Source organism: Corvus moneduloides, chromosome 9 (assembly GCF_009650955.1).
Source record: "Corvus moneduloides isolate bCorMon1 chromosome 9, bCorMon1.pri, whole genome shotgun sequence".
In the NCBI taxonomy this organism is placed as follows: Eukaryota; Metazoa; Chordata; class Aves; order Passeriformes; family Corvidae; genus Corvus; species Corvus moneduloides.
Genome location: NC_045484.1, coordinates 29,162,905 through 29,190,691, shown reverse-complemented (window position 1 = coordinate 29,190,691; position 27,787 = coordinate 29,162,905). Strand labels below are relative to the sequence as shown.

The 27,787-nt window shown below is 43.2% G+C and overlaps 1 protein-coding gene across 9 annotated transcripts in view; it reads right to left on the bottom strand.

Annotated features, from left to right (window-relative positions):
* The window catches only part of FGGY (FGGY carbohydrate kinase domain containing), a 259,987-nt gene that overhangs the window by 158,554 nt on the left and 73,646 nt on the right, over nucleotides 1-27,787 (bottom strand). For 6 of the 9 annotated variants that reach the window (XM_032117374.1, XM_032117380.1, XM_032117381.1 and 3 more), the window contains 2 exons: nucleotides 26,704-26,797; nucleotides 22,574-22,786 (listed from right to left, as the gene is read on the bottom strand). The exons of the other annotated variants lie outside the window; for them this stretch is intronic. The gene's annotated coding sequence lies outside the window, so the exon portion shown is untranslated. The remainder of the gene's footprint in view (nucleotides 1-22,573; nucleotides 22,787-26,703; nucleotides 26,798-27,787) is intronic. 9 annotated transcript variants of the gene reach the window in all.

The following is a 27,787-nucleotide window of genomic DNA, read 5'->3' as shown; positions in this document are numbered from 1 at the left end:
TGCCAACATACAATTAAATGCCTTTAAAAACTAAAAGAGAAATGGCAAAGACTCACCACAGCAAGGCCATGGAGCAAATAAAAACCCATGAACTAATGGTGAATTTTTCCACCAGCCACTTTGAGATGGTCACCACTGAAACCCGAGCCATGTAATTTGCAGATATGACTCACAAGAGCTGGAGGTCCAAAAGCAATAAGAGCAAAGATTGCAGAGATATCAAGGCTTTGGAGACAAAAAAATTAGTTATTTTTAGAGTCTGATGAGACAGAGGTGAAAGTGTCAGTGGTCTACAGTAAGGTTAGTGTGATATCCAGGCATTTCCACGAAGTTGAAATAGTTTCAGTTTCTCCTGGAAAGGAGGTGAAAGCTGAAATGGCTTTGTACAGATAGGGTTACACGAGTTACGAGCAGTAGGACTGTCCCAGAGTGCCAGCTCCATGTGCTTTGACCTTTTCTCAAGTTTTGGGAAAAGTTGCTTCTCAGACATGTCTCCTTCAGCTGAACCTAAGCCCTGTTTCCATTAGCCATGGCTCTCCCAGCCTTTTCGGTGTCATGACAGCTGGCTCCTGCTGAGTCCATGGAAAGGACTCTGTCCCAGCAGGGCTGCCTGGCTCTTTTAGGCCAGGAGTGCCCAAAGATCCAATGTGACATTCCGAGCCTGACAGCCAAGCGGAATATCCCGACAGCATCCAAAGCCACAGTGCAGCTGCTGCAGTTCAGCAACGCTGGGACTCTGAGCTGGCACCTCTCAGTGACCAGGGACACTGGGCCCCAGCCGAGTCCCACCACCACAAAGCACCACCACCACTGGTCTTTGGAAAGGCCAGATTTGGAATACACTTCAGAATTCCAGATCTCTGCTGTCTGCATTCTCCAAGTCTTTGCTACCAAGATGCTTCCCCACCATGAGTCCTACCTTGTCTCATTCCTATTTTAAAACTTTTGGTTAATTCACTTTGATATGAGGAATTCTAGCAACAGACAACTGCCCTTCTTGCTCTAAATTTCATTCCACAGACTGAGACTTCTATGATGCCCTGCTCCCAGTTTTTCCCTCCTGCTCTTAGGAAGTATTGCAGACTGTGAGCAGGAGAATGAATCCTTGTCTATAACGTTCAAGCTGTATGTAGACAAGGGGAATTACTAAAACTGGAACAGGCTCAGCACTGGCACTTTATGTAGGACAATATGTACCTCCTGAGCTGGGAGTCCTTGCTGAAGTGACACCTCTGCAGAGGAAAGCTGACATTCCCAGGGATGTGTTGTGGTAGTGTAGAGGCTCCTGCAAACACCCAGCAGGGCAGGTTAGCTGGGAGCATATAAAAAAGATCTATAAATAACATTTTATAAACAAGGTTCCATAAAAAGACCTACAAAAACCAAAAGGGCATTTTTTCAGTTGTTGGGGTTTGTAAAGTGATTTTATTTATTTTTGTTCTACTGAATGAATGGGAATGAAGCTTTAGAGCCAGATAAGAAAAGAGAAAAACATTCATAAAGTGACACATGAATAAATTCAAACTGCAAGATGCTGTGTGCCTTTAGCGCCCCAAGAAATCAAACTCTGCTGAGTTCCCATCACAGTGGCACAACCCATCCCAAACCCATGGTCCTAACCCATCATTAAATCTTTACAGGCATCATTTGACACTTGCTCAGTGCTCAGAAGGAATGATCCTCAATTCCAAGAAGTCTTAATTTAAGTAGTAAGGAATACTTGCAACTTTTGTTCCTGCATTTTGCTTTTCATTTTCGTGTTTTAACTTCCTCTGCTTAACATATCCTCTTTAACTTCCTCTGCATTTCACAGTGAACAGCAGGCTTCAGGCATCAATCTCAAAATGGCTCAAAAACATTCTTGCCTCATTTCAGAAGACAAAGCAGGGTGGTAGCACACTGAAGGAAGCTCCCCAGGCAGGTCAGGAGCAGAAAGACTCCAGTCTCTGCAAAGTCACAGTGACTCCTCCATCTTCTCCTATTTTCAATGCTGTGAGTGGCAAGAAGGAAAGCCCACGATGGCAGGGGTGGCATTAGGGCAGGGAATGAGCCAAAACAAGTGTCCTGAAGTTACTGCCTAACTCAGGAGCAGGGGAGGGGTTTCTATCAGAATCCTTTGGCTCTCCCTGAGGCTACAGAGGATTCTGTTAAGAAGAGGCCAGACAAGGACCCAAGACAGACAATTTTCACATTCTGTTCCAGTGCAAGGCTCCAGGAGAGAGCCCAGCAGAGCCTGCTGAAGGCACCTCCTGTCTGAGACCTCAGTTATCCATACTCAGCTGTTGTGGAAGACACGGGATCCTGCTGGGCTGCGGCGTGTCCACAGAGTCACACTGGAGACACGGCCGCTCTCCTGACTTGGGGGGCACTTTGCCCCACAGATCATTTTGGGTCACCACATTTGTTTTCAAGGTCTGTTGAACCCCTCAAATGTACATTTTAAGGATCACCAAGGCAGAGGCTGCCGTGCTTTCGGTGGCATCTCTGTCGAATCAGGCTCTCCTCAGAGAGGGGGCACCCAGCACTCCCAGACATCCGTGCTATGGGAATGACACACCAGTCACACTGTTCACACCAACTGTGGCAGTAAACTTGAGTTCAACTTTGACATTTAGTTCCTGCACAGTGACTCATGGCTGCCCATGGTGCTCCGTTTAGGGATGCAAGACTCCAAAGCCAATGCAGGCAAAAATCAGCAAGCTACAGAAATTGGAAAGAGGCATTTGCTGAAATGAGGTGCCTCATAATTTTTATATATTGCAGGGAAGAAATAATAGATGAGGGCAAGTCCCAGTTGCTGTCTCTTTTTGCAGTGAGATCTGGCCATTTATATTTAAAGTACTTTTCACTAAGTGTACTTTTACCTGGTCTATTTCTAATAAACATTTACCAGCCAATGGTGTCATTAAAACTGCTCAGTTTAATAAAACCATCATCTCTTCTGATTTCCAGAGTTTTAGAAAAAAATGGGATCACAAAGTTTGGAGTGAACTGAATAACACTGTGAACAACACTGCATGCATTGCTTATTATGTTCAAGTGTTTATAATCCTTGACTGACTTACAGTTCCTGAGAGTCACTAAGTGACCATTTGTGTCCCTTCTGGCCAGGTCTGAGGTCTCCCAGGGCAGGTGGAAGGTGACAGCAACGAGCACATTCTGTTTCTGAAGGAACACTGAAGAATGTGGGAGCAGGGCTCCACTGTCATCCCAAGGAACCCACCATGGTGAAGCCAGGACATCAACCACAGCTGACCCAGACACAACCAAGTCTCCTCTGCCTGTCCCTTCTCATTTTACTAGCGATGTTCTGGAGCTATTTATGCAGCTGGTGCAGCGAGAGCACTAGGTAAAATAGTAATTTTTAAATACTAAATAACTCTATATATGGGTGTCTGGAATTACTTCACAAATACTAATTAGGACAAACATGGTTGTATGTAAATTAACAACTAGAGGTTGTTTTCTTAGGCTGAGTGAAGATATTCTGAAGACAAAGTAACACAATTCAGCATTTCCTTAAAATCTGCACTGTGTACAAATACATCTTACAAGGATGTGCCCTCACTTTTTCAGGGGCTGAAAAGGTGCTCCTTTGAAATGTTTCATTTCCCAAGGTGCAATTTTCTTGTACCTCCAACATCTCTATGAAACCCTGAACCCCACCTTAGAGATGGAGCGGAGCTGTGAGGTCTGTGATGACTTCATGAGCTGAAGCACAGCCCAGAGTGCCCAAATTTTCCTCACATTTCCACCTATAAGATGCATTACCAAACTCCTGTAGCAGAAAATCTGTAAACAGCTAAATGAAGGCATATGCTCATCAGCTGCCTGGAAAATGTCCAAGGGAAAGTGCTCAGAAACCCAGCTCCTTTCCCTCACCTACATCACAGAATCATTTATTTGCCTACAGCACTTTGAGGCAAGTAGTACATTCAAAGGTTGGTTAAAGACTTATTGACAGTGGTGGGGGGAGGAAAATTGCAGTGGAGGTCAATAATCTGAGCATTTTTGGACTTGAGCAGTGCTCAGATTTAGGAACAGGGATGCTATTTCAAGGTTATGTTTGCTAATATTAGTGAGTAGTCAGACATACCAGAGTGCTGCTTTTATTTTTGTGCTTCTATTTTTCCTTAAAGTCAAAGTTTTGATTTAAGACAAAATACAGCCATGGCTGCAGGAGTGGCAGAAGGGATAACATATCACCATTCATCCAAGTCATTTGGATTAGTGGGTTTTGGAACAAAGAGGTTTCAGTATATTTAATTTACTTGTCTTAGATTTCTTAAGTTTGTTTCAAACCACTCAACCCTTAAAATCTCTCATGGGTCAATGCTTCTAACCCAAGACTCGCAGGAGATATTCTAAATGCACCTAAGTGGTTTAGGATCCTGTTAGGCTAGAGATGAATTTATACTCCCTGAAAGGTGCAAAATAAATAAGAAACTATTCTGCAGGACCTGAGTGCTTGTCAACGGGTATAGATAATCATTCACTGGTTCCAGACTCCCAGACTGGTTTGGGTAGGAAAGGACCTCAAAACTCATCACATTCCATGGGCAGGAGCACCTTCCACTGCCCCAAGTTGCTCCAAGCCCCGTCCAACCTGGCCCTGGACACTGCCAGGGATGGAGCAGCCACAGCTGCTCTGGGCACCCTTTGTGTGCTGTCTGCAGTCAGGGGTGACCTGCTGGTGACCAGAACACTCAGTTAACTCACACTGCTCCTCACACAGATTACATCACACAATCTGCTTGTTGCTCATTTGCTACCCAGCACTGGTCATTAAATAAACATTAATGTCACGGGCAGGCATCTTAACCAGGAACACAAAAATAACACCAGCTGTAAAGAAACAACTTATTATACACACACAAGTAGGTAACACAGTCCAGGAAGGCACCAGGTAATACAGTCCAGGTGCCCTTTGGTAATCCCTTAAAAATAACCTCTTACATCTTTCACGTAAGACCCTTTCCCCACTTAATTCCATCTTATTACATTTTATAGAAAACTCAAATGATGAACCTTCAGTTTCTTCAACAACGCATTAGTGTGGTACAGATGCTCTGATTTGGGGTCAATTTCAGTTCTTAAAAAACAAATTACTCATAGTATGTGGGAGTGAGAAGTATTACTGTTTACCTACCTAGCTGCTCTGAAACCAGCAGACTCCCCTCACTGCTGTACTACCTTTTTGCCATCATGATTCCAAGAAGATAACTGGCAAGTAACAGCCTCTGAGCAACTCTGCCAAGAGGTAGAATTCACAGTTGAATATTCCAGTGGCATTTATGTATGTATGGATGCATGACAAGGCATGGGGATGTATGCAAGGTTAAGCCCTGAATTTGGAATTCTAAACCTGGACTGGTTTATGTGAAATTCTCACTTTACTGACCTTAAACTCAGTTTTTCTCCTTGGAGAGTGAGCAGCTCTCACAAACAGAATCTTCAAGGTGCTCAGCAGAGGACCCAAGTCATCTCTTTAACACTGGGAGATTTACCATCCAGAATCCCAATGGGTATTCTGGAGGATGAGCCCTTTAAGATTGTGCAGGAGTTTTGCTGTTAATGGCATTAAACCCCCCAAATGTTGTCCCCATTTTAGATCCCAAAATTTAACTCAAATATAACATTTTCCTCTAACCTACTGCCATTATTTCCAACTTTCCATGAACGCCTCTGTGGTGAACACCTCTGGCAGCACCCAGAGAGGCTCTGTAGGGCAGGAGGAGCCTGTCCTGCTGTGGGTGCTGCAGACCCTGCTCCAGGTCTGGCTTTCAGAGCAGGAGCAGCAGCGTTTCCCACTTGGTGTTTGATGCCATTCCCCTTCCCACGCGCACACAGGGAATGTGTGGCCGTGGCGGGAGGTGAACACTGATCCCAGGGCAGCATCTCACATTTCACTGCCTTTTAGAGCCCAGACCAACACTGTGCTGTCACTGTTCTGCCTTTAAACAAGCCTTTCATTTTAGTGCCCTGTGCAGGGCTTTTTGTTTTGCCTTTGGGTTAAAATCCTTTTAACTTGGGATTCTTTTGTGAGAGTTTTCATCCCCCTTCTGGATGTCCCACCCACTCAGCATCACTTGAAATGAAAAGATTGGATACCAACTGGTCTCCAAGTACAGAATGAAAGAGAACAACAAATTCTACCAAGGATCTCTCTCAGACTGCAAAAATAAAAGATGAGTTTGTATTGGCAAAGGCCTCTCTTGATCTGTTAATATCAAGGAAGACAAAATTATCTGTGTTCTTTGTGAAGCAGCAGTTGTTTTAGTGGGGAAGGAAGCCAAGACAGCTGTTAGATAGTTCAGTACAAAATACTGACAGTGACACACCAACAACAACACCAGCAGTGAGGGACTCAGCCAAACCGCCAAAACACCAAATATTATTGATGTTTCTGCTTTTCAAAGGTTTGACAAACTGATAATTGAGAATTTTTAGAGTGAAAGATGACTTCTGAGTTCATCTTGGCCTATTCTGCTTAAAGGATGCTGTGGAAAAAGCAGCAAAATCTCTCAGCTACAAAAGACCCCATTGAGAAGAGGGAGGCAGGTCTTGGTCAGCACTCAAGATTCAGTGGGGAAGGAGCCATCCCTGTTTAGTTTGGATGCAGGACTTTACTCCTTTGAGGAATGAGAGGCCGTGAGATTTCAACCGCTTTTGAGGAGTCCTCAGGTCAAGCTACTTGAACAAATGGCTTTGTCCACATGACCTGCAGCATGCCCAACCGCATGAGAAAGGATTATGAAATCATTTCTTCCACTTCCCTCAGGCAGGATGAAATACGGGGTGCACTGAGGCCGGGAGCAGACCGGAGCTTCCTGGCTGGGACCTTGCTCTCACCCTGTCATCTCACTTGGGTGGCTTGACCTCTCCAGCACATCATTTTCTCCATTTCTAACTTCCCAGGAAGGGTTTATTTGCAGATCTCCAAGACTTTCAGATAGATCTAATATCTAAATACCAGGAATTTAACTCTGCTTTTGGTTGTCCCCTCATACACCCCACGAGGTCACAGCTGTACAGCTACAAAGTTAGACATTAAGCTCAGCAAGAGAGATAGGAGGTAGGGAACAAAATTTGGCCCATCAGCAGGAGCTCCAGCCATCAGTGCAATACAGGCTGCTAAAGACTGCAATAAATGTGCCCTCTGGCCTTTTCTGGAAGGTTTCACATCCAATTTCTCCCAGGCCTCTGTGTCCTCTGGAAAAGCTTTCTTTTACTTAGCTACACCCTTCCAGAGGGCACTCTTCTTCCCTCTCCAGCTGCACCTTCTAAGCTTTACTAACTCAAATTACTGTCTAAATTGTACTTATGGGGGAAAAAAAGTCATTTTTTATGAGTGTAGAATTACACATTGGCTGTTTTCTTATAGATTTGGATCATAAAAGAACTTAGAGAAAAAAAACCCATATAAACTTACAGCCAGCTTGGCTGCAGCAGCCTTTGTCCTGCATCAGTGGATGCAGTAGAGAACAGAGTGTGATACATTTTTATAATAAGAAACAAGAAAGACCCCACAGCTCTGATGGAAATCGAAGTCCACCCCACCAACAGAAAACTTCCACTGATGAACCTGTTCCAAAATGGAGCTCAGCCCTAGATCTCCCCACAAACACTTACTGTGAAATTATAATGAACACCCTTTTCACACCATCAGTGACTCCTGCAACCTTTTCCCCCTTCTCCCTTTTTATAAGGGATGCATCACATCCTAAATTCCGTAACAGATGTTCTTTACAAGGCTAGAATAATTTACAATGAGTGTTGTGGGCGTAGGGAGCTCAGACTTTTCAAAATCCCTGGGTTTGCAGTGGACACATCTTGCCTGTAGCACACACGGTCAAACTCAGTGAAAATTCCTGAGCTCCTCTAACCTACATGTGGGAACTTTCCCAAACAGAAGTGAATTTGACAAGCCAGCAAGTAGAGGGAGATAATTCTTAGAATTCAAAAGTCAGTAGAAATATTTAAATCTCCACAGCAACATTCACTTTTGGTGTCTGTTATTTCCTATCTCGGTTTTCTGCTGTGGCTCAGCACGGTTTTCACTCAGGGAGCAGATCCTTTTGACTCACCAGACAGAAGATAACCTTGCCAAAAGGGAACTTTCAAGAAGCTGCCCACTGAATTCACAGGGGATGAAAGGAAAGTTGCACTTCTAACAGCAACATCACCTGACAAAGTCTTTGGCATTTTATACCTAAAAAAAAAAATCTTTTCTGCAACTTCTCTTAGTGTTTTCAACAGCTGGATGTTTTACTGTATTCATAGGCAGGTCCAAATATAAATAGTAGTTTCTCTACTGACCCACATACTTGGCCTATATTCAGAGTCTTTTAAGATGTTTCCATTAGCTGTGGAACAGTGTCAGGTCTTTCTCCAGTGCAATTTTATTTATGAGGTCTTGTTTCCCAGCACAAAACAGGACTAGATCAGCTGGAGTCGGCTCCTTGCTTACAGCTGGAAGCCTGTTTTCCTCCTACCCTCCATGGACATATACCTTTATCTTCAGTATCTTTCATGGCTGCATTTTTAGATGTAATTTCCAGTGCTACATGAAGAAAGGAGACTGAAAGAGAGGATAAGCCATAGCTAGGGGGAAAACTGAGAAAATAGAAATCAAAGAAGGAAGCTAGTGAAAGCTGAGACACATGGCTTCACAATTACTATTTTTTAAATATTTTATAACTACATTTACAATACTCCTAACGCATCTGGCCTGTGAAATCTCCACTCCAGAGAATCCAGAGTAACTGAATTAATCTAACTACAAAACCCATGGCTCAAATTCTCTGGCCTTTGTCTGGGGAAGTCTTTCATTGGAGCTTTCAGCTGGAAAGAGACTGCGGGAATTTGTGGCCGTGGAGCATGCAGTTACAATAAATATATAATTCATCATGGAGAGGTTTGTTAAAACCGTTAGGAATAAAATAAATGTTCTTCTTTCCTATTGAAAAGAGATGTCAGTTTTTCTCTTATGATTACTAAAAGGGCCAGCCAGGGAGAATAAAGGCTTATTACAAGGGAAAGCATATAGAGCCCTTTTATGAACTCTGGCTGCAGCCCTTCTCTTTGCAAGACTCTTTGTTTCAGTTTGTTTTTCAGCAGCTGTATCTGATCTGTATCTCGCACACTTTCATCCTGTGGCAAAACACAGCTGCAAAGTGACTACAAGTTTCTCATCTGTCCATCTCTGTGCATTCTCACAGATGGGACAGGTATGAGAAGCACCAAACCCGGCTTTGGGGTGTTAAATCTGATTAATAATGGTACAGAGAGTCACAAGGGCTGGCTATCTCTTGGTTCATCTTTCTTGGAAGGATCAGTGATAGCACTGTATCACCAAAGACGCTGAAGTTCACCAGCATGAAGTGAAGGCAATTACTGGCATAACAGAGTGCCTGGGGTTGCCATCCCTTAAACAGGGTTTTTAAGGACAGAAATATTTTGTTTTCAAATGCAGGATAAGAAAACTAATCACCACATGTTTAGTCTAAGCCTTCCACTCTGAAAAATCCTCGACGCTCAAACACTAGTGCACAAGCACAAGCAATGCACAACAGCCTCGAGCATCCCTGCCTGATTTTTGATGACTTAGTTAAAAATATTACAGGGTCCCATTGTACAAAATGTGCATGTTAATGCTTCTTTTAGACAAAGCTGCCTCGAGAGAAAAATATTGATTTTACACAGGAGGGTTGCAGTGAACTCAGTGCATCTTGGACACCAAAGAAGAGCCATGGATATCCTATAACTTCTAGACTTGGCATCTCCCCCCAAGTATTCCCTCTCCTGAAGTTTCCTGGTTTCTCAAAGCACATGCTCTGTAACGAGCTGCTCACCACAGATGGGTTACCCTATTCCAACCCTGCAAAAAGACCACTAGGAACAGCCACTTCCCAAACACTCCCATGGAGCCCTGTCCTTCCTGCTCCATGTGCTGCTGAAGAAACCCACAGTTGCCAATTGTGATTTACAGAGAGGGGCAAGACACACTAATGACTGCGACTCCTACCACTAATTACCACTTATTCAGGCACTAATGGACTTCGTTGGCCAATGCAAGTCAATGTAAAAGCCTTTGCAATTTGAAGAGAACGGCTTTAACTTATTAAACATTGTGGGTCTCAGGCATTGGTAATGGTTCACATGCCCACATTTCTCTCCACAGTTAGAAAAAGGAATGTACAGCACCAGCACCTGCACTGCCTGAGTGGCCACGTTTGACCTGGGCTGCACTTACAGCTTTTACTGCTCTCCTTACTTCGAGTTTAAATGCAATCAACAAAAAGAGTAGACTGGCAAACAGAATCAGAAAGCCTCCAAAATCATCAAGAGACACCTTGATGGAAGGTGGACTTCCTCTCCAACCTGGCCTTGGACACTTCCAGGGATGGGGCAGCCACAGCTTCTCTGGGCACCCTGTATCAGGGCCTCAGCACCCTCACAGGGAAGAATTTCTTCCCAATATCCCATCTAACCCTGCTCTCTGTCAGGGGGAAGCTGTTCCCTGTGTCCTGTCACTACAAGCCCTTGTAAATACACTGTCTCCATCTTTCTTGTAGACTTTTCTTGTAACCAGAGAGAAAAGCAAAATATCAAATATTCTGCAGGATGGAAACTCTGAGTTATTTTTAGTGAAAGGATCAAAATTAGTTCATTAAGAACTTCTGTCTGATAATGTCAGACCATTCATATCTATAATTAATCTTTATTATCACTGTAATTTTTAGAAGCTGAAAAGAGCTGAACTCTGAAACATGGAGTCAAAATGAAAGTTGCTTTTTCAATCTCAAGTAGTATCAGTGTTTCCATTGAAAACATCATCAAGATCAACTTCCCCCAAAATTCTGATTTTGGTGCCAAAACAGCATTTTCAAGAAGAAATTTATTCTGCTAGAATTAAAAATAAATTTTAAAACCCCAACAAAACAAACCAAACAAAAACCCCAAAACACAAAACCTGGCTGCCTGGCAGCCTCCACCTCTCTAAAAATAACTGAGCCAAGTCAAATCCACCCACCTTTCCTCTCCATCACAAAGGCAACCTCTCACAGTTTGATTACAAACCTCAGGGCACGCTGTGGTTTCGCTTCCAGCTGTAGGTCCCGGAGTCGGGCTGATTACAGGAACACCCCATGACTTCCCACATGAGAAAGGATTTTCTCAGAAAGAATTGGCCCAGACAGCAATGCCAGTAGATCTGTCTTGGCAAACAGAACATTGGCTGTGATGAACACTGTAGTGCAGAATAAGCTCGTTCCCCACATGGGCAGGTCCAAGGTGGAAGCCCAATCCCATCACACATCTGGCAGCCCAGCTGCTGCTCGGAGGGATGACCTTCCCACTCTCTGGATGGAGGCAGCTGTGCCAGTAGAGCTTTCCAGTGAACATCATCACACCCATTCAAGTGAGCAAAGGCTTCTCTCGCTTTCAGGACTGAATTTTAAACCTTAGCTAAGAACATTTTCGGATCTGAGCTCTGGATTTTTCATTTGTGGGGCTGAGAGACATTTAATTAAGAAACTGAATGAACTCAAATTTTAAAAAGAGCACCATTTCCAGAAACTGATTTAAATACTCTTTTAGAAATCGTTAATTATGTATTTAAGTTTAACTTTTTACTTACTGAACACTTCTTTCCATTCCTACACACAAATCCCACTGTTCCTCACATTTGGACAACCTGGTCTTGTGGAAGGTGCCCCTGCCCATGGCTTGGGGTTGGAACTGGATGAGTTTTAAGGTCCCTTCCAACCGAAACCAATCAGGGATTCCATGATTTAGAGTTGTGCAAAACCTTCAAAATTCTTTTGTTTTGGTAGCTGTTACTTCCATTTTGCACACGCTTTCCATGGGTGTAGTCAACTTGAGAAAGAGGGAAAGCAGGGAGGAAAGGGAAATCCATGATCCACAGCAGGACAGGGAAGACAAGAAGAGCACACCCGTGTTTCTCAGCTGCTGTGCATTTACAGGCAGGAGGTCTAAGGAAGGAGAGAAATCAGGTACCCACTCTGGTGAAAACAAAGGTGTTTCCGGGTCACTAAAAATTCCAGAATTATTCCACATTTTCTCCAGTCTTCTTTTCCACTGCAAAGACCAAAACCTGCCCCGTCAGATGCCAACCAAGCTGTTACTTGTTTTGTTTTGCAGGTTGCTAAGGAACAGGGCTGTTTTTGCTTACTTGCCTCCCTTGGGCTATTTCACAACACTTTGTAATATACACTGCTCTTTTTTGCTGCACATCTGGTTTTGATTTTAGGTTTCAGAACCCCCTCTGAAAACTGAGATATTAGTTTTTCATATCTATCATCTAGACAAAGTGCATCAGCCTGTCAAACTGAGTGCACCGGTGAGACACATTTAACCCTCTCAAGTTACCCTCTCAAAAGCTATTTTCATTTGTTGTCGAGTTCAGACAGTGGAAGTAGCTCAAGTATTTTGTCTAATTTGCTGTGTGAAATTAGCTGCAACCACCATTAAATTTTAGGTATGAAATAAAAACTACCCATTCCTTCAAAACATGCCATTGGGTAGGAAACCCTTCTGCCTCACAAATACTAAAGGGCCATGCCGTGGATTCATTGCTCGCCACCCCATCAGATGCTTGACAACTTCTCCCAAAGCTCCTAATCTTTCATTTTCCTTGGAAGCAGCTACTCCCAGAAAGCAGCTAACCAGCACGGAGAGGGGTTCTCCTGTGTCTTTGGAAAATGGTGTTGTGGGATGGCAGAACTGCCCAGTTTGTCCTTTGGGGCAGCAGCTAACACATCCTTCACCCCAGCACTGGAGCTGGCCACAGGATCACGGAGTCGCTGAGGTTGGGAAAGCCCTCTAAGACCATCGAGTCCAACCATCAACCCAGCACCACTAAACCATATCCTCAAGTGCCACATCCCCGTGTTTTTTGAACATTCCCAGGGATGGCGATTCCACCACCACCCTGGGCAGCCTGTTCCAATGCCTGACCACGCTTTCAGTGAAGAAACTTTTCCTAATATCCAATCTAAACCTTCTCTGATGCAACTTGAGGCCATTTTCTCAACCATACAAACGAAGTGATGGGGATAACGTATTCCTGCTCTGCTGTTACCCCTAAACCAAATGGTCCTGACCTAAGGCCTCTCCCAAAGCCTTTCTTCATACTCTGCAAGCAAAGCTCTGACAGAGAGGGGCTGGGCAGAGCTAACAGTGTTCCTTTAGTCTTCACCCATCTGGTCCCAGCATCATTTAAAGTTGCAATTAAAATTTATATCACTAGGCTAAGGTCACTGGGAAAACTTCTGCCAAGAACTACATACATTTGACACCCTGCAGAGAAAAGAAACTGCCTCTGCTTTATCCTGATAGTTTGCTTTTCCCAACACCCTGAGGATTTGTCTTCATGCTCTTCTCAAGCCACTCTGATGACTATCTGATCCTATAAAATTGTATATGCCAGGGAATCCTCCTGTCTCTGCAGGACACGGGGTCCAGCAGGTTTCAGAGCCCTGGAGCAGGGCCAGGGTGATTCACTCTCTGCCCCACAGGCTCTGGCCCCTGGGCCTGCCCAGCAGTGCCAGGGAAGTCCTGTAGCACAGCAGGTTTGAATGACACAAGTTTTTCTAAGAATCACCAAAACGATCTGGGATTATTTATTAAAAAATACCAGCCAGGAAAGGCAGGCCTGGCACCTGCACTTTGTGCTGGGTGAGGTGCAGGCTGCTGGGGCTGCCAGGGCAGGATTCCCAGGTGGGAAGAGTGAGGTCTTCCACAGGGCATCCACCTTCTTCAGCAATACCAGACCAACCCTCAATCTGCAACTTTCATCTTCAAAACCTTAAGTGAATATAAAATTTGAAGGCTGATTTTCACCCTTCTCCTGAGACCTATCCCAGCAGTGTTAAACATTCCCTTTGAAAAAGTAATTGACGCCGTAGAGTTCATACTAGTAAAAAATAAACTTGGGAGACTCCCAAATTTTTGTCTCACAGACAGACTGCCCTTCCTAAACAGGAGGACGATACCAGATGACCACTCCACCATGGAGGGGATGTAGGTTTATAAGACTGCACAGATGCCAAATCTTGTGAATTTTAGAGACCTGCTGAGCTCTGGACACGATGCCAGTGGCTGCACCTCAAGGTGCTGTCCCAGTGCTACTCAGCTTCCTTCCTTACAGGGCACTGAATGCAGCTCAGCAGCCAAAGGGAGATGCCTGAAGGACAACTGGGCAGTGTGACACTAGATTTTCCTTACCCCACCTTCTCCTGGACACAGCAGAAGTCAGCCAAGCATGGAGCTCTGTGTGGCAAACCCAGCGCCTGGCAGCCAGTCCCCCTCCTGTTTGGGACTCTCAGGAGTGGGCCAGGGCTAATTGTTACAGGGTCTCTGTGATCCACACAACCACAGACACTGTGGTCCTGCAGTGCAGCAGAGCTTGAGAGCATATGGGACAAAAAGCCCCTGGAAAAATCTCAGGATAAAGCACAGTCGATGTCGTCATTACCCCGTCACAGCTTCTTAGCTGCTCTGGGGGCAAAAATTGAAACAAAGGTATTAAATGTGCTAAACCACATCTTTCCATCCCTTTGCATCCAATCTAAACCAACCCAACACTTGGAGCCCTCGTATCCAATTTCCCCTCCACACCCCTCTTCCCTTTGGTGTGGTTGGGCTTTCCCCTCCCACCAGGCCAGCCCTGGAACACTCAGGCAGCTCCCTCCACCCAGTGAGGGTCCTGCCCAAAAGCCGTCCTGTGGCGTGAGCTCACCGTGACCTTTCAGCAGAGCACAGCCCTGTGTCCCTCCCCTGTTTGGAGAAGCTGGTGGGGCCTCATCTGCAGCCCGGGTGCTTCACTCTTAACCAATTAATCTCTCTTCCCACGAGGCAAAGGCTGGGCTCCCTGCTGGCTTCAGGCAAGTGGTTCACCCTGGTGGATGGGTGGCAGGGCAGGAGAGGGTTAAGAATATCATGGAGCAGTGGGGGCATAGGAGAGCTTAATCTGGAAGCAGTTTAAGTAACCTAAGGAGAATCTGATACAGACCAAAGACACACAAGTACAGATGCATTTAATAGAAGCCTCTCTCTGCTCAAGATCTACAGCTGAGACTCCTGCAGCAAAATGTGCTGTTTGGAACATCCTGTGCTCCAACCACCATGGCTATGGGAGGAATCGGAGCCAGTATTATGTGCTGGTGCTCTGAAGGACTGAATGTTCACTTCAGACACACGTTTGGGGGATTGTATATTTATGCACAGATTTTGGGATGCAGCACATCCCACTGCGAACTTGGACAGCAGCTTGCTCTTCCATCTAAGAATTCCTCTCTTAAGAAATCTCAGTGTTGTGTAAATAAGGGCACAGCCCGAGCTGTTCCAGCAGCAGCTGAGCCAGGTTAAGACGTTTTCACCTCCAGCCTGCCCACAGCTGTGTATCCACTGCCCCCCATTAGGGGTTACCACCCTTTTCCATGAGCCTCATAACCACATCTGCGGACACTCCCAACTCTGGCTCTGTCAGAGTGATCCAGCTTAGCTTAAGTATTTTTTAGTAGGTTTATTGTGTGGGCTTTTTTTTTTTTTTGCCTTTTTTTTTTTTTTTTTTTGAGCTAGCTCATCTTGAGATTGATATTTTCTTGACTCAGTTCAGCTGCAACTGGAACAGCATCTCTGACCACACTCCAATAAAATGCTTGTAAAATTGCATCTGTCAGTTTCTTCAGTCAAAGCCTGTAAGAGTATTCTAAAGATAATACATTTAATATTAATCCCCTAAATATTCTTTTGTCTGCTATTTCAGTGTTTCCTAGGTATTACTGGAGATTTAAATACCTCACGCTGGACTGATCATTTTTGCATGCAGCAGTCGTTATTCTCCAGCACCTTATTTAAGGAGATCGAAGATTATCAACATTCTGAAGAAACCATCACAAAAAAAGCAAACCCAAAATCTCCAGTGCCTCCCTCTTCCAGAGAATTTATGTTTTTCCTTAGGTGCAAGTATCCAGTAAGTCACAGGGGAACGTGATCAGAGACTGTTGATGCATTTACACTCTTTCTATTATTACTCTATTTCATTTTCAGTTCTTGGCATATGGGACTGAGGAGAGCTGTGCAGCCAGGGCCTCTCCTGGCTGTGCCAGGAGGCAGGAAAGGTAGTTTGGGGAGACACAAATATTTGCTTCGCTGACCTCTGTGTTTGGCTCCTAAGTAGGTTTGATTTGTATTCTGGGCCGTGCTTGTGCTCTCAGGGAACACACATAACTCAGGCCAATTGTATGAGATGGGAGTACAAAGAGGAGCCCAGCTCAGGCTCTGACATTTAACAAGCCAAGAGGTTTGAAAATGGAGCCAAGTCCATTGGCTGGCTTGGCTGTACGAACCAAAACACAAGCCTCGCCACTGGAATTGATTATAGAGACATGAAAAGAAAATACATAAAATGATACATAAGGTTCTTGTAACCTCCAGGAGCTGATGCCAGAATACTCTTGTTGGCTTGGTCCTGCCCTGGCTCGACACCACAAGTGAGTGCAGAGCTCAGCCGAGGCCGTGCTCAAGTTTTCATCAGATTAACTCTTCAGCCCGGGTCAAAGCAGCCCTTCTCGCCTGCTCCCAGATCTGAGCCTTCCTCCAGCCCCCGGGGAAAGGAGCTGAGTGTGTGAGTGCAGGATTTACAGCCCTTCAGCTGGTGCAAAAGGTGCTACAGCTGCCCACAGGAGGAAAGGAAATTGAATTAAAGGAGATTAGGAATCTATACAACAGAGTAGCTAGAAGGCTCTTTATGCTGAATGTAAAATACTCCGTGAGCCAGCCCTATATAAAGTGTATTCTTCCTCTGCTGCAGATCCCAGTTATCCCTCAACACAAACTGGGGGGCTTTGGCTGGCATTTCTTAGCTTAATTACAGCTCATAATTTAGTTAGCAAGCTTAACCTGTAGACCACTCCGCTGATTTAAACAACAAAACCCAGCAGGCACTAAAATGGTATGTTTCTTGGAAGAGTGTGAGTTATTAACATTATTCTTTCAAATGCAAAGATTTGTGCCTTTCTGTAGAGTCTCACCATTCTCCAGAAAGACAGTTTTTTCTCAGTTTGAAGTATTTGATATGATAACTTGAGATGATTAATGTGACACTTTCAGGAAGGGCTCGAAAGCAGACATTATAATTTTACTGCAATACCAGTGAGACTCAACATTTCTCTGGAAATGGGCAGAACGAAGATGATGTTAAGCATTTTCCAGTAACCCTTGTGCAAGGTGTTGGGATCTTTCTGAACTGACCACTGAAGGGATTGTCTGAAAAATTATTTAAGCCTTTATCCAAATACCTGGAAATCTGAGTTACCACAAATAATTTGCTTGTGGACAAGCACCTTTCCCTTCTGAAACACCAAACCCAAGGGCTTGAAGCAAATAAAATATTCCTGGAAAAGGGCAATGAGATGATCTTTAAGGTCCCTTCCAAGCAAATCATGCTGTGATTCTATGAATACTGGAGTCCAATATTCAGGAATACCATATCTTCTAAGGAATGAGTAATTTACTATTACTGCAGTTACTCCTACAGCAATTTCCCTTCAGATTTCAGAAACTCCTGTGTTCTGCTAACAGAAGGCAGGAGTTCAATAGTGCACTCAAACTCTCCCAATTTAACTTGAGGTTTAGTCTTTTCTAATTCAAAGACATTTCATTTGAAAGTGTTTTTGCTTTATAATAAACAGATAATAAACAGATTCTTGGTTTCCTACAATAAAAAGAGAAAAAGACTGTAAACCTCAAACTTTTAAAAGGGCACGTGGGACTATTCTCTAATTTTACTCTTTGGCTGTGGAATCTATACTCATTAAGAGTGAAAAGTTGAGCTCTGATTACTATTTGTGCTTTAAAAGCTTGCATTTCTACCCCAAGTGAAAGGCAAAATGGGCTGATGTGCTTTCACTTTTTGGTTTTAGACTTTTTATTTTCGTTTCCTGTTGCAATATGGCACCAAAATGCAAAGTTTGGATTTCTTAGAGTGCACAGAAACAAACAACTAATGTAACACACTTTAAAAAAATCTTTCTAAGAGAAAATATATGTATTTAAAGATCTAATATATTGAAAACATTTTACAGACTGAATTTTAGCTACTAAGTGATAGAAAGGGTCATGAAATGGCCCAACTCTTTCCTTGCTATGAATCATCCTGATGTGCTGATGATCCAAATATGTAATTCTTCCCTGTTTTGCTATATTTTTCTAAAGAAGTGTAATAGATAAATACTAAAAATAATATAATTGAGTTGCAGACATAAATGGAGATTGGATTCCTGACAGCTAGCAGGAGATAGACAATAATCTAACCTGACGGGAGAGGGCAAGGAACAAGAAAATGTTTCCATCTCCTCATTTTACTATTGGAAATGGAAATATGACATCGCATCAAGGTCATATTTTGGAATATGCTGAGCTTCTGTACATTCCGTTGTTGTGCTATAGTAACAAGCTTTCTGAAAGCCTGGAAAATGGGATTTTATTTGAGGCTAGGGAAGGGGTGGCAGAGCCAGGACCCACATCCCAGGCTGATCCTGCTGTGGATGTGCAGCATCTCCCTGATGCAGCTGTGGCCCTGCCCAGGCCAGGCACACCCTGCTCCCCATGGGCTTTGCCAAATCCTAAATGTCGAGCTGGCTGCTCTCAGCAGAGCCCAACCAAGCCTTGTGCAAATCAACAGCACATGGAGGGGTTTTCCCCATGTTCCCCGTGGCTTTCCTTCAGTTTGGCTGGAGAGTTCAGAACATCCTGCACTTTAAAGGGTGTTTGGGAACCCTGCTTTCTCCTACAGCTTGGGAAAAACCCCTTAATTATTATTTCATTAAAACTGTTATTTCAAAACTTGTTTTCATTCCTAAAGCAGAGCCATAATGACCCAGCCAACATTCTCAATGCAAACACACTTAAAACAAAATGGTTTTTAGAACAAACCATTAATTTCAAGACTTCCTGGTAATATATATTGCTGTTAAAGCAAATATTTTTCCATAGGTTTTGAGTCTGTGTTATCAGGGTTGCAATAAATTCTGCTATTCCCACATAAAGTCATTAAAAATAGAAAGGAATTATGTGTCAACTAGATTATTTCCGTTGGATCAAATGAATTAATCTCATCCTTATTTTCCAACCTTAATTCTAAACATTTCTTGAAGGAACTGAAAAATATGTAAATAGGAACAATCACTTGAAATAAAAATATGCAGGGCACGTTCTAAAAATATTGACATGAAGTGATTGACATTATCAGAGGATCTCTTTGCCTCGAGAGCTCTCGATAAAATTAAATTGTTTCTGACAAGTTCCTGAAGAAATGTTTCATTCAAATGAAACCATATTTTCAAAGAAAAACATTTTGGAGACAAATTTGTTTCCCCCCTTTAGTGCAGAGTCCCTCACAACTCAGGAATAGAGGGGACCTGTTTGCCCTGATGGGACTTTCAGTCTGAATTTGCCTATTTTTAGTGCCCTGTGTCAGAACTCAGCGGCAACCTGGGGATTTTGCTTGCTTTTTTTGTTTGTTTTTTCTCACTATGAGTAATTTGTGCTGTAGACTGATGTTGCTGCTGTTTGTAAACAGTGGGTTATGAGCTGTTCCTAAAAGCTAGAACGGGTTTTACCAGAAGGGAGCTCGGCCTTTCCTTTAGTTTTTCTTTCTCCTGTTCCCTGTGTGTCCAGCTACACACTCAATTCCACGTTATTCTTGTAAATGCAAGAGCAGAATAAATGTGGGAACCACAACACTTTCAGCTGCCCCACCTCATTCTCACCCCAGAGGTTTCTAAACTGCTCCTCACAGCCAACTTCTGCAGATATGCACGAGCAGCAAACCATGGCTGCCTCCGAGGCATGTCTTGTCTCCAGACTCATTTGCAGCATTTTTCTTGGGACAAGTCCCATGGGATGGATTTGGAGGCTGTTATTTATTTTTGCAACATGGCTGTACTGAAATGGGGAAAATTCAAAATAGGGCATGAGCAATAGAAACAGAAATGAAAAGACCAATGAGTTTCACACACAACCACTTTTTGGGTTGGGGTGTCCAACCCTCTCAGCCTGAGGGTCAGGGGTAGTTTTGGGAGCCGTTGTGGGTCCTGTGGATTAGGTTGTCCATGTGAATATAACATCTGGCTGAATGTAGCTGGATTTCAATTTACAGACTTTTTAAGCTCTACTTTAAATATTCCCCCTCTTCTCCAAGACAAAATGTTGGTAAAATGATGGGAGAGACCTTGTAATACTTCCAGAAGATCAGCTGTGTTGCGTGTTGAGGCTCTCTCGTGCTGTTTCAGCAGTTCAGACTAGAAACTGGAAGCAAAAAGGCATCTTGCTGGAAGAACCCAGAATCAAGAAGTGTGGAGCCAGGTTGCAAAACCAGGAAAACAATCAGAGGGAAGTAGGTGACCGAAAAGGAGGAAGAAAATGTTTCTAAATGATGCCTGTATTTGTCTAGCTGGGCAGCAGAGTTACCAACTGACCAATGCAATAAAGGGAAATCTGCATTTTAACCCTGTTTCTTACGGCAATGTATGGAAACATTTCCTGCTGGAGTCATTGCTCACTTCTTCTTTCCCCAAAGGTATCCATAAGAATGCTGTGGATTTCAGCTGGTGAATTTTTCGCAAATAAAGGAGAGAGCTGAAGAAATGCAACATTGTTTTATAACAGTTTCTCAATAACAAGGTTTTTGATCTTCCTAACATTATCCAGAAATAAAACAGATATTTTCTGCTCAGCTGAACCCAGCTGGCTGTGTGGAAAACATTTCAAAATCTGCCACAAATCTTTGGGTTTTTTTCCTGATGTCTGTTAATTTAGTTAAAACAAATCAATTAAATGTCCTAATTACAACTGAAATATATAATTACATTGTGCACTCAGTTCAGTGCATGCTAATGAAGCAATCACCACCTTCTTATTAGTCACTCTGGAAAACTAAACCCAAGTGGGAGCTGAGAAATGTTTCTCTGTCTCTTCATATGAGGCACTTGGTCCATTCTTTGCTTGTTTCTAAATTTGAAACATGGGCAAAACAGGCAGAAAAAGATACAGAATCACTATATTCTTTTTCTTTCCTTATAGCAAAAATTCAAGAGGAATTATCACTCCCTAATGTGGAACAGCTCAGAAATTAGAGCCTATTTTTAACACATATGTTAATATCATGTCAAAAAGTTTCAGCAAATGAGTATAAATTTTAAAAGACAGTACACAGCTCTTTAAAAATTACTTTTCCATAATGCCTAACTCTGAATAAGCTTCTGAACAGGTAGGGCTTGATGTTAAAATGTTGGGAACACAATCTGCTGCTGAGTATTGACATCTGTTGGAGGTGGGAGTGCTCAAACTGCTGATCCCTGTCAATGCTGTTTCCTATCAAGAACAAGCAGCTCTGAACTCTTTATACCTTGGGTACATCCTCTGTTTTCCTTCATCCCAAATCTAATTCAGATAAGAAGTATTTTGGTGAATGTGCTTTGCCTGCCTAAACAGAAATATTAGAGCAGCTACTTAAATGGTAATTGATAAATGCAGAAAATTACGACCATTCAAACTGCAAATCAGTTAGCAAAATTCAATGAAGGTTTAAACATTTCATTGCATTAATGATATAAATGCATAAATTTACAGAGTGCAACATCCAGCCACTTGGCAGCCTTCCACTGTATTTACTTAAAGGTGATAATGCATTTAAAAAGCACTTGAAGCAGAATATGTATTAAGCACTACTAAACTTGCAGAGATTTATTAGCACAAGCTTTTAGACTGTCTCTGCCCTGAAGCAAACTCATTTTTATTTCTGAAAATTAAAAAAATAGAGCAATACATCATTTTAAGAAACATCAGCGAGGCTGGTATGGGAGTTATCTTAAAATCCAGTATTTCTTCATGACAAGTGCAGGTCTGTAGCCTTTAGCTCATATGGGACTGACTGATAAGGCTGCCCCAGAAATGCTGATAATATCCACAGGATGTTCATTTACACATTAGTGAAAGAATGGAAGTTTGGAAAATTCTCTAGGATCTCCAGAGATTAATGATCTGGCACTTCCAGCACCTTAGAGTGCTCTGATTTTTCAGGCAGCACTGAAATCCTGTCCTGTCCAGAAGAGAATCAGGCACTGCCAATTCTTTGAAGAACTTCAGGTGATGAACACTATTAATTCTCACAGCAGATGTGAGCAAAGAGAGCAGGAAAATATTTGCAGGTATTTAAAGGTATTTGCAAAAGTGTTCTATGAGCATTTTTAGGGTAGAGTGGATGCAAAAGGAAATATCCTAAATATTAAATACAGATCTCAGGATAAACCAGCTTGATATGTGCCTGCACCACTCTCTTCAGTGAGCAGAGATCCACAGAGCTTGTAAAGTAAGTGGGAAGCAGGGCTTGGGACTTCTCTTTGAGTTGGAATAAGACAACGTGATTGAGGTGGTTGGTCAAACAAATCTGGGCATTGTGTGTGTTGTGTGTCATGGATGGATCCCATCGCTTCATTTCAGCAAACACTATTTGTGGCTGAAGAATCAAATCAGAGTAACTCACCCACTATGAAGAGTTCACCTGCTCCATTCCCACGTGTCAAGGCTCCCAAATGCACCTGGACCTTAAACACAAAGGGCAGCACCTTCACTTCCATGTGGAGGACATGGAGGACATGGATGAAGGGTGGCATTTCTTGTCACCCAGCAGTAGCACATATCCCAAAAACTGTGTCAGGGCTCTTCTCTGAAGTCCACCACACCATCCTAATTAGTGCTTTTAGGAAGAAACAACATAAATTAGTGAAGATTTGCAGCAGGAACCTTCCCACTTCCCACCAAGGTCAGAGGTGCTGGAGGCATCTTGAAGCCAGCACCACTCCTGCAGACTGCCATGGTAAAATTCTGACTGTCTCATGCCTGGTATCATCAAGAACATGGACTGCATGTGTAAAAACAGCCTGTCTGATCTGCTCCACAGAGACACATCCTGCCCTTGGGTTTTTGAGTCTATACTGACAGGGCAGGCACCCTCCTCCTGGCTGGGGCATGTTCTGAATGGCTGAGTTGCAATGAGCAGATGACAGAAATTTCTTTCAAGTTTAATGCTTTTCTGGCCAAAATCCTCTCTAGAATTTAACTCAGCAAGATCTTTAAATACAACTGAGAGCAGAATTTGGCTCAGGGAATGTTTCCCCATTTTATTCCCTACAGCTTTTCATTACCACCTTCTAAATGTGTAACGAAACCAGGAGTGTTTTTACGGTGCTCTGTATGAGAGAGTTGCTAATAAGTAGCTCCATTAAAAATAGTAAACATAAATCATTTATTCATTTTATGCATTTCTAAGTCCACTTGAGAATATTTTTGGCTGAGCCAAGGCACAAGTAAGGGTGTTAATTGTTATCTTACTAGAGCAATCAGTTAATAAGGCAGTTAGGAAAGATGTTTGTTAGGAGGTTCTGGGGTGCCTGGAGGCTACTGAAGTCATTGTCTGGGAGAGAACACGACCGCTGGAGCTCGCAGGAGTCTGGTGGCACCAACCCAAAGCCCTCGAGGCCTCTGTCTGCAAATTAGCTGAGAGGAGAGAGCAGACACCAGGTCTGAGCAGGGAGCTGTAAACAAGAGGTAGGAACTCCTGGCGCAGGCTCTCGGAGCAGAGCAGTGTCGGGGGCCCCGCGAGGAGGCCAGAAGGGCTCAGTCAATGGGGTGGGGATGGGGAGGGAATTGGGTTCAGTTTCCTTCTCCCCCCAAACAGCAGCAACCTTTTCTGGGCTCTGCTGTCTCCTCAGGCCAAGGAACAGGGCTCTGCACCACTTATAAAGCTGAGCACCGCGGAGCAGCTCTGCTCTCCCTGCTGGCCTGTTCATCCCATGTGAGGACCCCAAATTTGCACTTTCAGTCTCCTCCAGGAGAGAAGAGCTCCTTTATTTACTGTCCTGGCCCACCAGAACTGGATGGACATCCAGCCCAGTGTGGTACTGACCAAACCCATCAACTGAGCATGGCCAGATGGCCTTTGCTCCCACTGTACTTCCAGAGAGGTTGATCCCACTAACCCCACTCTGGTATGTGGGGCATCAATCCAGAGCCAAGGACAGAGTGAGTTTTCAGATTAAATGCTAAAGGTTCAAGGAGAGCAGCACATTGGGGCATCCTGCTCTTCTTCTGTCTGATCTCTCCCTGTTCACTGCTCAGTAACTTCTGTTCTCCAGTCACCGCTGCGGCAGCAGGTGCCAGGAGCCAAACATCTCCGTTAGTGACTTGCAGGAGGGAGGTTATCCCGGCCTCCCGAAATCGAAGGAAAACCACAGCTGTCTGCCCTCAGCCTAGGGTGTGTCAAGGAACCTGTCCACAAGGGAAATGTTTCTGGTTATGAATTATATGCTACAACATCCCAGTGACTCTTTTAGGGATGCACTCCGAGGTGCTCCAGGGGAAGCCTGTTCTAGGAGCTAAATTCTGTCTGTGGGATGGAGGAAATATTAGAGGAATTGCCGGAGAAGGGAGGGGAAGAAGCCACTTTCTGATGTACTTCAAAGCCAAATAATCTGGCTCCTTCTGTCTGACATCTATGGGGGATGATCTTATGCAACTTCAAAACATTTAAACTGATTTGCAGCACAGAAATAATTCTAAAATGCTGCTCCTTTCACTTGTCCTCCCTAATCCAGTTAGGCCTCAAGATATGGCTGTAGGAGAGAGATCCCATTTCACTTGCACATGGGAGACCCTCTTTACTTGAGACAAAACAACAAGTCCAAGAACATATCCCAGATCTGTCCTACAGTTTGGGATAGTACCTAGGCAGAGGTCTGTTCCTTGTCAGTGAGGGAAATACTGTCATTCCCATTTTGCAGATGGGAAATTGAGAAAGAACGGGTTGAATAGCTAATCCAAGGACACAGGAAAATCCATAATCACACTGAAAAGTGACCCAAGATCCCCTGACTTCATCCAGTGGGATTGCTGTTGGGCAGATTCTTTTTTTCTCTCAGGAGATTCAGTAAAGCTTCCAACAAATCTAGCATGAACAGCCCAGAGCTGACACTGTCCCTGGGAGCTCCCCCTCCAATGAGAGAATGTAGATGGAAAATATATATTAAAACATTTAATTCATTATTTAATAATCTATTCGTTTTTTTTTGCTGGAATGGCTGGCTCAGGAGTACAACCTTGGCCAACCACTGCCCTGACAGAGCTCCAGCATCTCTCTGCCAGAGAAACCCCTCCTTCCCACAGACAGGGAGATATTTCAGAACCATCATTCTGTAGAGCTCAATTGACACTTCAGAAGACGACTTTGCTTTTAAAGAGATTAAGTTGATTCCTTCCCATAAATTCAGTAGCTACCCCAACTATGCCTCATTGAGAAAACTTATTCTGACAAGAGTCATGAATTATAACCAGGATAAAATGTTTCATTAAAATACAGATAAGGGAACTTAGGAAGCAAGGGCTTTGTACGGGTAAAACCAATTTTGCTGCAAAAGCAAATCCGCAGCCATTTTTCAGGTCAGTAAGTTGAAGTCTGGGTGTTATAAATCCATCATCGATGTTTTCTTACAGCTATAGTAGCTGACACATCTGAATCCCTGGGAGCTAAAAGCATGCCAGGAGAAATGAGCACCATCAAAACACATCAGAAGGAGACGTACAGCAATGGCTGTAATGTACCTGACTGCTGACGGGACAATATTGGCTTCCCTTCCCCGAGAGTGCCCCTGAGTAACAGTTCATCATCAACCACTGCCTGTCCATGAAGGAATTGATTTAAAGGTATCAATTAAAAATTAGCCCCAGTATCACTAGAGGGATGGGTTTACGCATAATTAATGCAAAAAGCTTAATAGCATTCTTTTTGAGGTTCATTTGAGTACCCCTGATGATGGTGCATGTGCAGCATTCCCACTTCCAGGGGAGTGTAAATGACTGCTTCCTGCACTGATCCACTGAAGTAGTTGTAAAATCTTGATTATATCCATGTCAGATGGGGTTTGGTTCAGAATAGAACTGCCTAGAAAATTATTTCTCCCTCCCCCACAAAACATTACCAATTCATTAAAAAAATATGTTAATAATTAAACAAACAATTGTGGATAAAATCATCTCCAAGATTTTGTTTTTCTGGTGAAAAATGCGTGTGAAAAAAAAGCTTCTTCCTCACAGTGTTCAAAGGTCATGTTTATGTCTAGATTCAAGTAAACAACAAATTTGTCAGTAACATTTTGATCAAGAGCATTAGTTGCCCTAGGTGATAATTCAAGTTAATTTACAAGCAAAATGGGGTCATAACTTTAATCTGTGAAGGAAGAAAGTCCTAGGGATTACCGCTGCGCCATCATTCAGTGTCGGGCACTTCTGCAAAAATCCATGTCAGAGACAAGAGTTTCCAATGTGTCTTGTCAGCTGAAATACCCTAAAATGGAGGTACCAAGGGTTTGAAACTGGGTTTGTCTCACACCCCCACAGTGCTGAGCGATTTTGTCCCTTTCTGCTCTGTCCCAGCACGCTGCCATCCACAGTGTGTGACTCAGGACGGGGAAGGGGAGAGCTTGGGGTCAGCTGTGGGGCACAGCAATGATCCATCAGGATAACTCCCTGCCCAAGCCAAAGAAACTCCCAAGACAAAGCACAGCAAAACTGGGGGTGAGGAGAATCACTCTGGAATGTGGTATTTCAGGTATCTCTTACCTCTGTCCTGAAGAACCCCCTCTCCTCATTTTTTCCAGAATTTTATGAGCTGGCATGTAAATAATGAAGTCAGAAGAAGTTGTCTCAGTGACTTCTGTAAAAAAGACTCAAATTCAGTATTCTTCTTTTTTTTTTTATCTAATCTGGACAAAACTGTAGGAACTTGGTGCTTTGAAATCTAAATTTTGCAAATGCTTTTGGAAGCCTTTATATTTTAGAAGGCTATGTATAATATATTCTATTACGAGGACATTCCGCCACTCTCAATGCATTCATATTTTAGGTATGCAACACTACCACAGTTTCAAAAATAAACATCTGAGGAAAACTCTGGGGTTTTAAAAATAAGACATTTGTGGCTTAATGTTGTTTGAAGAAATCTGGAATGGTATTAATCATTTCAGTTACTCATTGATTTTAATACAAATGTACTGAGAGATGAATACGCATCTCCTGGTCATGTTAACCTGCCTTCACCAAAAAATAGTATTTCATGTAATACAACAAAATGCTACAAAAATGAATCATTACCTTCTAAATCTAAGCTAAGACCTTTAAAAATTGAAATTATGGGTGATTTTTAAAAGTAATTTTTCCATATTTTTGCAATAATTTTGTCTCTACTTTTAATGCTTGATTTATCTACGCATTCAGAAATCTTTTTCTACAACCGTTCAAAATAATACTGAAAAGTCAGTGCCTGGTTACTGAGTACTTCATGACCTGGGAGCTCAAAGGTCTGTGCAATGTGAGGGACTCTCACAGCATGAAGTAGGAGGGTGAATTTGCAGTACTTTTGCTCAGTACCCTGGAACTAAATTCCTCTCAGAGACAGAGGATGAGGTGTGGGGCTGAGTTCCTCACTTCCACCTGGATCAGGAGCACCAGGAGGGATACAAAGGCATCCCCATGCTTTCAATATCCCCCTTGGTTGCTGCATCAGTTTGAAGAGCTGTTTTTAGGAGGAATAGGAAGCACCAATCTGCTTTGCAGCCACAGCTCCTAATTCTCATGTTCCACCCAATGCCATTATTTGGAGATCGACTTGTGCAATTCTCTATTACTGGTTTGGTTTTCCTTTTAT